Source organism: Tachyglossus aculeatus, unplaced genomic scaffold (assembly GCF_015852505.1).
Source record: "Tachyglossus aculeatus isolate mTacAcu1 unplaced genomic scaffold, mTacAcu1.pri scaffold_148_arrow_ctg1, whole genome shotgun sequence".
Classification (NCBI taxonomy): domain Eukaryota; kingdom Metazoa; phylum Chordata; class Mammalia; order Monotremata; family Tachyglossidae; genus Tachyglossus; species Tachyglossus aculeatus.
Window position 1 is genome coordinate 413,023 of NW_024044871.1, and position 9,492 is coordinate 422,514.

Here is a 9,492-nt window from a genome sequence, read left to right on the forward strand (position 1 = left end):
CTAAGCTCTGGGGTATACACAAGTTAATCTGGTGGGACACAGTTTCTGTCCCATATAGAGCTTGTAGTCTTAAACCACATTTTGTAGATGAGGTAACTGAGGCTCAGAGAAGTAAAGTGACTTGCCCAAGGTAACCCAGCAGACAACTGGCAATGTCAGGATTAGAACTCAGGTCCTTCTGACGCCAAGGCCCTTGCTCTATCCGCAAGACCACGTTCCTTCCGATTTCCACTGCTGATGGTGAGATTGTATCCATGCTTGGGTGTTTGAGGGTGAATGTCTTGCACACTTGCATGTTGTGCCCAGAAAAACTTAGTCATGCACATTTTCTAGTTCTTTGCCATTTTGATAAGGATTGGGCAGACACCAGTCATGGACAGGTATGCCCTACCTCCAGCATGACGTGTGCATGAATTTGTATTTGCATTGGTAGGGATGGTTTGCACTGAGAAAGTCATACTCCCTGACCAGATCCTTGTAAGAAAAGCTATGCATCATGGGACCTCTGGCAGACCCTGACAGACCTGAACTTACCCCCAGCCCCATTGGTGGCTCTCCCTATCCTGGGCTCTCCCTTTTCCTCTAGAATGATCCGGGATATGTTGTAGTTACAGACCATGGGGAAACTTGGAACAGGGTACCAGCACCCTAGGCAGTTCTGCTTCCATGTCACAAAACGTACTCAGATGGAAACCAGCTCAGTAGAGATGGAAGTACCAGGCCTCTGGGTATCCATGAAAATGGCACTTTCAAGACAGGATATCTCTAACACCTCAAACCAGCCCTGAGACACTCTTGTTACCCAGATCCCTGGAGCCCCTGCTTCCCTTCAGGCATGCACTATTTCCTAAGACTCTAAGAGGGATGCCAGGTGGGAATATGAGAATCTCTTTTCCAGAACATTTTCACTCTCCTGCTGCTGAGAATAATCAGAAATGGACTAACAGTTGAGAAGGTGAAGGCCATAATGTTCTTGCTATTAACAACCAGAGGGGAGTTTTCCTTCATATTTAATAAAAACCTCAGGGTGATTGTACCCCGTCCATAGAAGAGGATGTAAAGGGTGACCAGAGCTATGAATCTTTTGGCTGCTCTGACCTCGGGCATCATCCTGAGGGAGCAGCCAGGCCCATGGAGATGGAGGATCTGCCGGTGGTGTCTGTGCAGGACAAATACCACGTAGACACTAGCCACACTCATAAGCCCCACGAAGAACATATCACGGAGGGAGAGCACCACCGCATTGACCAGAATTGTGCCTGCACTGATACTGATGGAAGAGCAGTATTTCAGGAGGATGACACTATTTATGCTGGTGTTGTTACTAAGTCCCATGACAAACATCGGCGTAGTTAAGTCAAACAGCAGATTGAGAATCCAGGAGAAGATGCAGGAGGGGAGGGTGTACTTGGGTAATTGGGCTTTGACTCCTGCCCACCAGGAGGTGCTGGGGTTGATGGTAATTGCCTGGAAGACATTCAGGAGGCAGGTAGTGCAGATGGCCAGACCCCAGGCCACTCGATAAATGTATGAGGATTTTACATCAAACGTCATCCAGGAAATTCCTCAACCCCCAAGATGACAGAATGTCAGGCATCCCTCTGCTGAGAAGGGCCACGGTGTTGGCCAGGGCCAAATGGGCAAGGATCAGTTCTGGAGGATTCAGCTGGTGGACAGTGGAGACCACGGGAGTATAAACCAGGAGGAGGAACACATTCCCCGAGACCCCAGTGATAATTTGTAAAAGAAAGAAATTCCCATAGGCCATTTCACAAGCATCCATTCTCTTCATTCAGAATCAGAAGTGACTTCCAGTAACACAACATGGGAAATGAGAGAACCAGAGAAAGAGTCGGAAACCTAGACTGAATGAGAGAGCCTGAGAGAGACAGAGGTAGAGAGATAGACAGGGGAGAGACAAAAAGACACAGAGAAAGTCAGAGAGGGGGGTGAGGCAAAATGAAAGAGGGATATAGCGAGATAGAGATAGGAGAGTATAGTCAGAGAGGGAGAAACAGAAGAAGAGATAGAAAGACGCAGAGAGATAAGGGCATATAGAGGTAGATGGAGAGGTTTATTTATTTATATTAATATCTGTCTTTCCCTCTAAACTGTAAGCTCACTGTGAGCAGGGAATGTTCCTGTTATATTGTTATGTTGTATTCTCCCAAGTGCTAGTACAGTGCTCTGCACACAATAACTGCCCAATGAATACAAATGGCTGACTGATTTTAAGGGAGAGGAAGAAGTAGAGAGAGATAAAGAGGAAGAAACAGGGATATGGAAAGACAAAGAGGGGCAGGGAGACTTGGGAAGTCAGAGAGAGATGGATAGAGGCAGAGCAGAGAGAGACAGAAGAAGAAGACATAGCAACAGAAAATCAGAGTGACACAGAAGCAACATGGTTTAGTGGATAAAGCACAGGCCTGGAAGTCAGAAGGACCTGGGTTCTAGTTTCGGCTCGGCCACTTGTCTGCTGTATGAACTTGTGCATGTCACTTAACTTCTCTGTGCCTCAGTTCCCTTATCTGTACAATGGGGATTAACACTGTGAGCCCCGTGAGGGAAATGGTCTCTGTCCAGCCTGATTAGCCTGGTCTATGCCAGTGCTTAGAACAGTGCTTGGCACATAGTGACCACTAAAAAAATACTAAAGAAATTAAAAAAAAAATTAAAAAGAGAGGCCGAGAAAGGTAGAGAAGCTTAATGTAAGCACAAGGAGATGGTGAAGCAGAGACGCATGGCAAGAAAGAAACAGAGTGAGTCAAAGAGAGATGAAGAGAGTCATAGAACGAGAAAAAGTGACAAAGTCAGAGAGGTGGAGATGGGGGTAGATTGGGAGGCAGAGCTACAGAACGTGTCAGGGAGAGGTATAGTAGAGAGACAGTAAGAAAAAGACAGAGACAAAGAGACAAATAAGTGGAGGCAATTTCAGAAAATGACAAAAAAATAAAGTAGTGGAGAACCTGAGTGTGAGAGGTAGAGAGAGACTGAGAATGAGAGAGGCAGGAAGAGACAGAAAACTGATTCATTAATTTGCATGCCCAGTTAATTTCAAGACTACTTTCGACAAGGGTCCCAGACAAACATATTTCCCTGTGGACAGGTTAAACAAGCCACTCAGAAGATTCCCAGATCCCACTTCGTCCCAATTTGGCGTCATCTCCCAGAAAATGCAGGGGAACGTGCCCCCAGTTCAGCAAGGAAGGGCTGGAACTCTCCAGGTTGGATTCAGGCAGATGAGGCAAGAATGCCAAAGGTTCCCTGGGAAATCTTAAAGAAAATCCGGGAACAGGCCTGTCGGGACTCTAAGTCTCTCCTTTCAGGATGCTGGATTCTGTGAAACCCAAAGTTACTACCGTCTGTGCTAGTTGAGACTGAGCTATTTTCCACCTCACCTCTCATGACTCATGGTGGAGGGGAGGGAGGCACGGGTGATGGATGACCTTTGGACAGCAGGCAGAGAAACCGGGTCAGAGAGAGCTCACTGTAAGGAGAATAGGAGTATGTATAACGATAACAAGTATACATTTTCTTCTCACAAATATGTCAGAGGACATTTCCGGTTACTATCCCTTCATGTTAACATAAATGAGAACTCTTTGGTCAGAGTAAGTGCTGTATCAGGAACTTGGGAGCATAAAATTATTTAGAAGACATTATTTCTGCCCTTAAGGAGTTTATGGCTTGGCAGGAGGAACCTCAATTCCATGTCTAGTTACATTTTGGATCAAAGTTACATTTTGGGAAGCAGCATAGCCTAATGAAAAGGACATGACCTGGAAGTCAGAGAACCTGGGCATTAATTCCAGCTCTGACACTTCCTTGCTGTGTGATGAAGCAGCATAGCTTAATGGATAGAAAATGGGCTTGGGAGTCAGAAGGTCATGGGTTCCATTCCTGGCTTCACCACTAGTTTGCTGTGTGAACCTGGAAAACTCACTTAACTTCTCTGGGCCTCAGTTACTGCACCTGTAAAACGAGAATTAAGACTGTGAGCCCTATGTGGGACAAGGACTGTGGCCACCCTGATTAACGTGTATCTACTTTAGCTCTTACAGCAGTGCTTGGCCCATAGTAAGTGCTTAAGAATGACCAAAATAATAATAACAATTATATACATATAATTATTATTAATAAAATGGGGATCCAATACCTGTTCTCTCTCAACTTCAGACTGTGATCCTTCTGTGGGACAGGGACTGTGACCGACCAGATTAACTTGTATCTGCTAGAGTGTTTGGAATATAGTAACAGCTTAACAAATACCATTAAAATTTAAAAAAAGGGAGACACTGGGCCTGCCCTGGGCAGAAAGGATACATGATGTGCATTCAAGGTTGCCTTCAGGGAGGGCTCTCAGAAAGGTGTGCTTTAGGGGAAAAAGAAAGGCTCTCCTGTCTGCTTTTAGCAGAACTTTTGTCTCCTGAGTTCTAGTCCCATTATCAGTTCGTAAGGGAAATTTCCATCAACACCTTAGAGGAAACAGTACTGGTGCCTGTCAGGTGTCTAATAATAATTGTGGCATTTCATTCAATTCATACAATCATATTTATTTAGGGCTTATTCTGTGCAGAGCACTGTACTAAGTGCTTGGGAGAGTACAAAATAACAATAAACAGACACAATCCTTCCCCAAAATGATCTAACAGTCTAGAGGGGGAGTCAGACATGCTACAAATAAATAATTTCAGGTATGTTCATAAGTACTGTGGAGCTGGGAAGGGGATTGAATAAAGGGAGCAAGCCAGGGAAATGCAGAAGTGAGTGGAAATAGTGGAAAGGAGGGCTGAAGCAGGGAAGGCCTCTTGGAGGAGATAGTTCAGCACTTACTATGTCCCAGGCACTGTAATAAGCGCTGCTGTGAATACAAGCAAAATGGGTTCGACACAATCCCTGTCCCACACAGGGCTCACAGTCTCAATCCTCATTTTACAGATGAAGTCACTGAGGCTCAGAGAAGAGAATTGACTTGCCCAAGGCCACACAGCAGACAAGCGGTAGAGCCAGAATTAGAACCCATGACATTCTGACTCTCAGGCCTGCGTTCTATCCACTATGCCAAGATGCTTTCATTAGTCCCCTAGCGGCTGCTGTTCATCCATCAGTACCTGCAGCTCCCCCTGGTCCCAGGCCCGGGGAATGAGCTGGGGATGAGGCAGTGTGGTCCCAGACAGGCCAGCAGTGGTAGAGATCGGCATCAAAGGTGGTGCAGGACTGGGTAGGACATCACTGGCAGTAGTTGGCCAGGGAATGAAGCCAGAAAGAGTGAAAGGGACTGTGTGGAGGGTGGGTGAGAAGGAGAGGATGAAAAGGAAAAAGAGAGAGGAAAGGGAAAAGGGAAAAAGGGAGAAAGAATTAAGGGGTGTGGGGGGAAGGAGAAGGAACAAAGGGGGAAAGGGATATGGGATAAGGGGAGAAAGGAAGGTAGGATTAGGAGAGGAACTGGAGGAGAAAGAGAAAAGAGACGGGAAGAAAGAAGGGATGGGGAGAAATGGAGAAGTGACAGGGAGAGAAAGAGAGAAGGGACAGGAAAAAAAGAGAGAAGGGACAGTCAAAGAAAGACAGGAAGTACAAGGAGATGGAAGGAAAAGAGCAAGAAGCAGGAGAGGGAAGCCAAGTGAGAAAGTCTAAGAATAGAGCAGAGGGTTTGAAGGTTTAGGGGGAAGAGAGGGAAAGGCTTGTGAAGAGGGCTAGTAAAGCCAGGTGCAGGGAGTGGGGATTTACCTGATCCCAATTCCATTGTTTGTCTCCTGTAGGACCTTGGGCAAATCACTTCACTTCTCTGTGTCTCAGTTTCCTCTTAAATCTCAGTTTTCTTTCCATAAAATGTGAAGTGAATGCCTGTTCTCACTCTTATTAGACAATGAACCCTATATGGTACTGGGATTGTGTCCAACCCGGGTATCTTGTATCTTTCATATTGCTTAGAATAGTGTTTGGCTTAAAGTAGGCATCTTAGAACAATAACAACTACAACAAGAATAGTAATTGCATTATTACTTCCCTCATGTTGTTAACTGATTCTAATGTTGTCCTACTCACCTCACCACCTTTGACCTCCAGTTCCACCATTTCTGGCTGTCAGGGGACAGACTGCTTTATCCCCATCTAATTCCCTGGACCCAGAGACCCACGGCAGCAGTGGTTACTCATGGATGAACATTGGCCACTGGGAGAATCGTGGACACCTGACCAGCACCAGAACTTCCTCCTTCAGGGTGTTGATGGAAATTTCCCATATGGACTGATAGTGGTATTAAGAGTCAGGAGAAATAGGTCCTGCTAGCTATCTGTTGTGGGACCTTGGACAGGTCACTGCATCTCTCTGTGTCTTAGTTTCCGCTCCTGTTAAATGGGGAAAAGCTCTCTGATCTCCTTCAGATTCTGTGTCTCAATAGTGGACAGAGACTATGTCCCTTCTGATCAGAGAAGCAGTGTGGGCTAGGAAAAAGAGCATGGGTCTGCAAGTTAGGGGACCTGGGTTCTAATCCCGGGCCAGCAATTGCTTGCTGTGTGACCTTGGGCAAGTCACTTAACTTCACTGTGTCTCAGTTTTCTCAGTTGTGAAAAGGGGATTCAATTTCCATTCTCCCTTCTAGCTAAACTGTGAGCCCCATGCCACACAGGGACAAGGTCGGCCTAATTGATTTTTACCTACCCCAGCACTTAGAACTGGGTTTGATACGTAGTAAGTACATAACGAATACCAAAAAAAATTATCTTGTTTCTACTCTTGAGGTTGGAGCATAGTAACCACCTAACAAATATCATCATTATTATCACCTTAGTCTAGTGGGAAGGGCCCGGGTCTGGGAGTCAGAAGACCCAGGTTCTAAGCCCAACTTTGGCACATGCTTACAGGGTGACCTTAGGCAAGTCAGTCTACCTCCCTGGACCTCATTTTCCTGATCTGTAAAATGGAGATTAAATATTCCTATTCTCCTTCCTATTTACAAACCATGTGGGGCAAGGGCTCTGTCCAATCCGATTAACTTGTACCTACCCCAGTGCGTAGAAGAGTGCTCTTAAATATAAAAATAAAAGCAATATCCAGAAATAGATAATAATCCTTTCCCATGATAGGAGCCTGCAGTGCAACCCATGGGCCTGGGAGTCAAAAAGTCATGGATCCCAGCTCCACCACTTGTCTGCTGTGTGACCTTGGGCAAGTCACTTAACTTCTCTGTGCCTCAGTTACCTCATCTGTAAAATGATGATTAACAGTGTGAACCCCACATGGGACAACCTGATTACCTTGTATCTACCCCAGTGCTTAGAACAGTGCTTGGCACATAGTAAGCACCAAGCAAATACCGTAATTATTATTATAGAGAAGCAGTGAGGCTTAGTGGAAAGAACACGGGCGTGGGAGTCAGAGGTCATGGGTTTTAATCCCAGCCCCGCCACCTGTCAGCTGTGTGACTTTGGGCAAGTCACTTAACTTCTCTGTGCCTCAGTTACCTTATCTGTAAAATTGTAATTAAGACTGTGAGCCCCAGGTGGAACAACCTGATAACCTTGTATTCCCCCCAAGTGCTTAGAACAGTGCTTGGCACATAGTAAGTGCTTAACGAATATCGTAATTATTATTATCATTATTATTGAAGACAATACTTTGCCTTAGGACATGATAGAGACTAGTGCCTACCCAGAATTGGAGTTTCCACAGGGATTTTTCCCAATCCTATCTCCCCAATTCTGACCTCCCTCCTTCTCTGCAGTTTCACATTTCCCCCTCCCTCCAAGGCATTTCCACATGCATATACCATTGACACCTCAGCTCACCATCTCCAAAACTGAATTCCCCATCTTTCCTTTTATATCCTGTCTTCCTAACTTTCCCATCACACTTGGCATCACCATCCCATCCTACTCAAGACCTTGGTATTGTCCTTGATTCCTTGCTTTCTTCAATTTTTCATACTCATTCACACACCAAAGGCTGAATAGCACCATCAATTACATCTCCTTCGAATATCAAAGACAGGTATTTGTGTGCATGTGTGTGTGTGTGTGTGTGTGTGTGTGTGTGTGTGTGTGTGTGCGTGTGTGTGTGTGTTGCATATGCGGCAGGGAGACCAGTGAAGAGACTGATACAGTATCATCCTCCTCACTTGCTTTCCTCATTCCATGCTCTCCCTACTCTAATCTGTTGCCTGGCTCACCTTTCTAAAATGTCATTCTGCCATTTTGTCTTACCTGAACAATTTGTGAATTCAGTCTAGGAGGGCAGCTTGTGGACAATGAGACTCTTTCAGGAGAAGACTGAAGCAGCATTTATCAGCAGCTTTCCTCATCTCTCCATTCCCTCAGGGAGTGATTAGTGTGTTTGTGTGAGTGGGATGTGTGTCTGTGTCAGTAAATGAATCGCCGAGCACTAATCCACTCTGACCCTTGGACAGGGAAGTATCTGGAAATTATAAGACTCCCCTCCAAGCTGCTCATCGATCTTAGATAAGATGATCCCAAATCTCGCTTTTTAATTAGCTGATGTTAATTGCCCATCAGAGATGCCCATGGAGAAACATGTCAACGTCTGAGTCTTATCCTGCAGACCATTTTCTTTCCCCACTCCCTGTGCTTCTCCCTTCCCCTTACTTTCCCCTCTGCTACCCTTTTATCTCTTCCTCTTTCTTCTCCTCCCTCAACCCCACCCTCTTCCTGAATTACGTTTCAGCCTCCACTCTTGGAGAGGGGATTGTGTAGCTTGAGGAACCCATGTTCATTCAATCATTCATTTATTCATACATTCAAATCATATTTACTGAGCACCTACTTTGTGCATAGCACTAAACTAAGGACTTGGAAGAGTACAATAATACTAGAAACCGACACATTACAATGAGCTTACAGTCTAGAAAGGGAGAGAGACATTAACATAAATAAATGAATAAATTACAGATATGTACATTAGTGGTGTGGGGCTGGGAGGGGGGATGAATAAAGGGAGCAAGTCAGGGCGTTGCAGAGGGAGTGGGAGGAGAGGAAAGGAAGGATTAATCAGTGAAGACCTATTGAGGGTGATGTGCCTTCAGTAAGGCTTGGAAGTGGTGGGAGAGTAATTGTCTGTCAGATTTGAGGAGGGAGGGAGTTCCAGACCAGAGGCAGGAAGTGGGCAAGGGGTCGGTGGGGAGATAGATGAGATCAAGGAACAGTGAGTAGGTTAACATTAGAGGAGCGAAGTGTGTGAGTGTGTGAGGTAGAAGAGTAGCAAGATGAGGTAGAAGGGGCCAAGGTGATTGAATACTTTGAAACCATTGGAGTGGAGTTTTTGTTGGAGGTGGAGGTGTATGGGCAACTAGTGGAGTTTCTTGAAGAGTGGGGAAAAATTTCTGAACGCATTCTTTGTAAAAAAAAAATGATCTGGGCAGCTAAGTGAAATATGAACTGGAGTGGAAGAGAGAGGAGGCTGGGACGGCAGCGAGGAGGCCGACGAAGTAATAGAGGCAGGATAGGGTAGGTGACTGTATTAACGTGGCAGCAGTTTGA

At 45.5% G+C, this 9,492-nt stretch overlaps 1 pseudogene; it reads right to left on the reverse strand.

Moving 5' to 3' along the window:
- Nucleotides 1–855: 855 nt before the first annotated feature.
- LOC119923139 lies at nucleotides 856–1,783 on the reverse strand (annotated as a pseudogene).
- Between the last annotated feature and the right edge of the window lie 7,709 nt (nucleotides 1,784–9,492).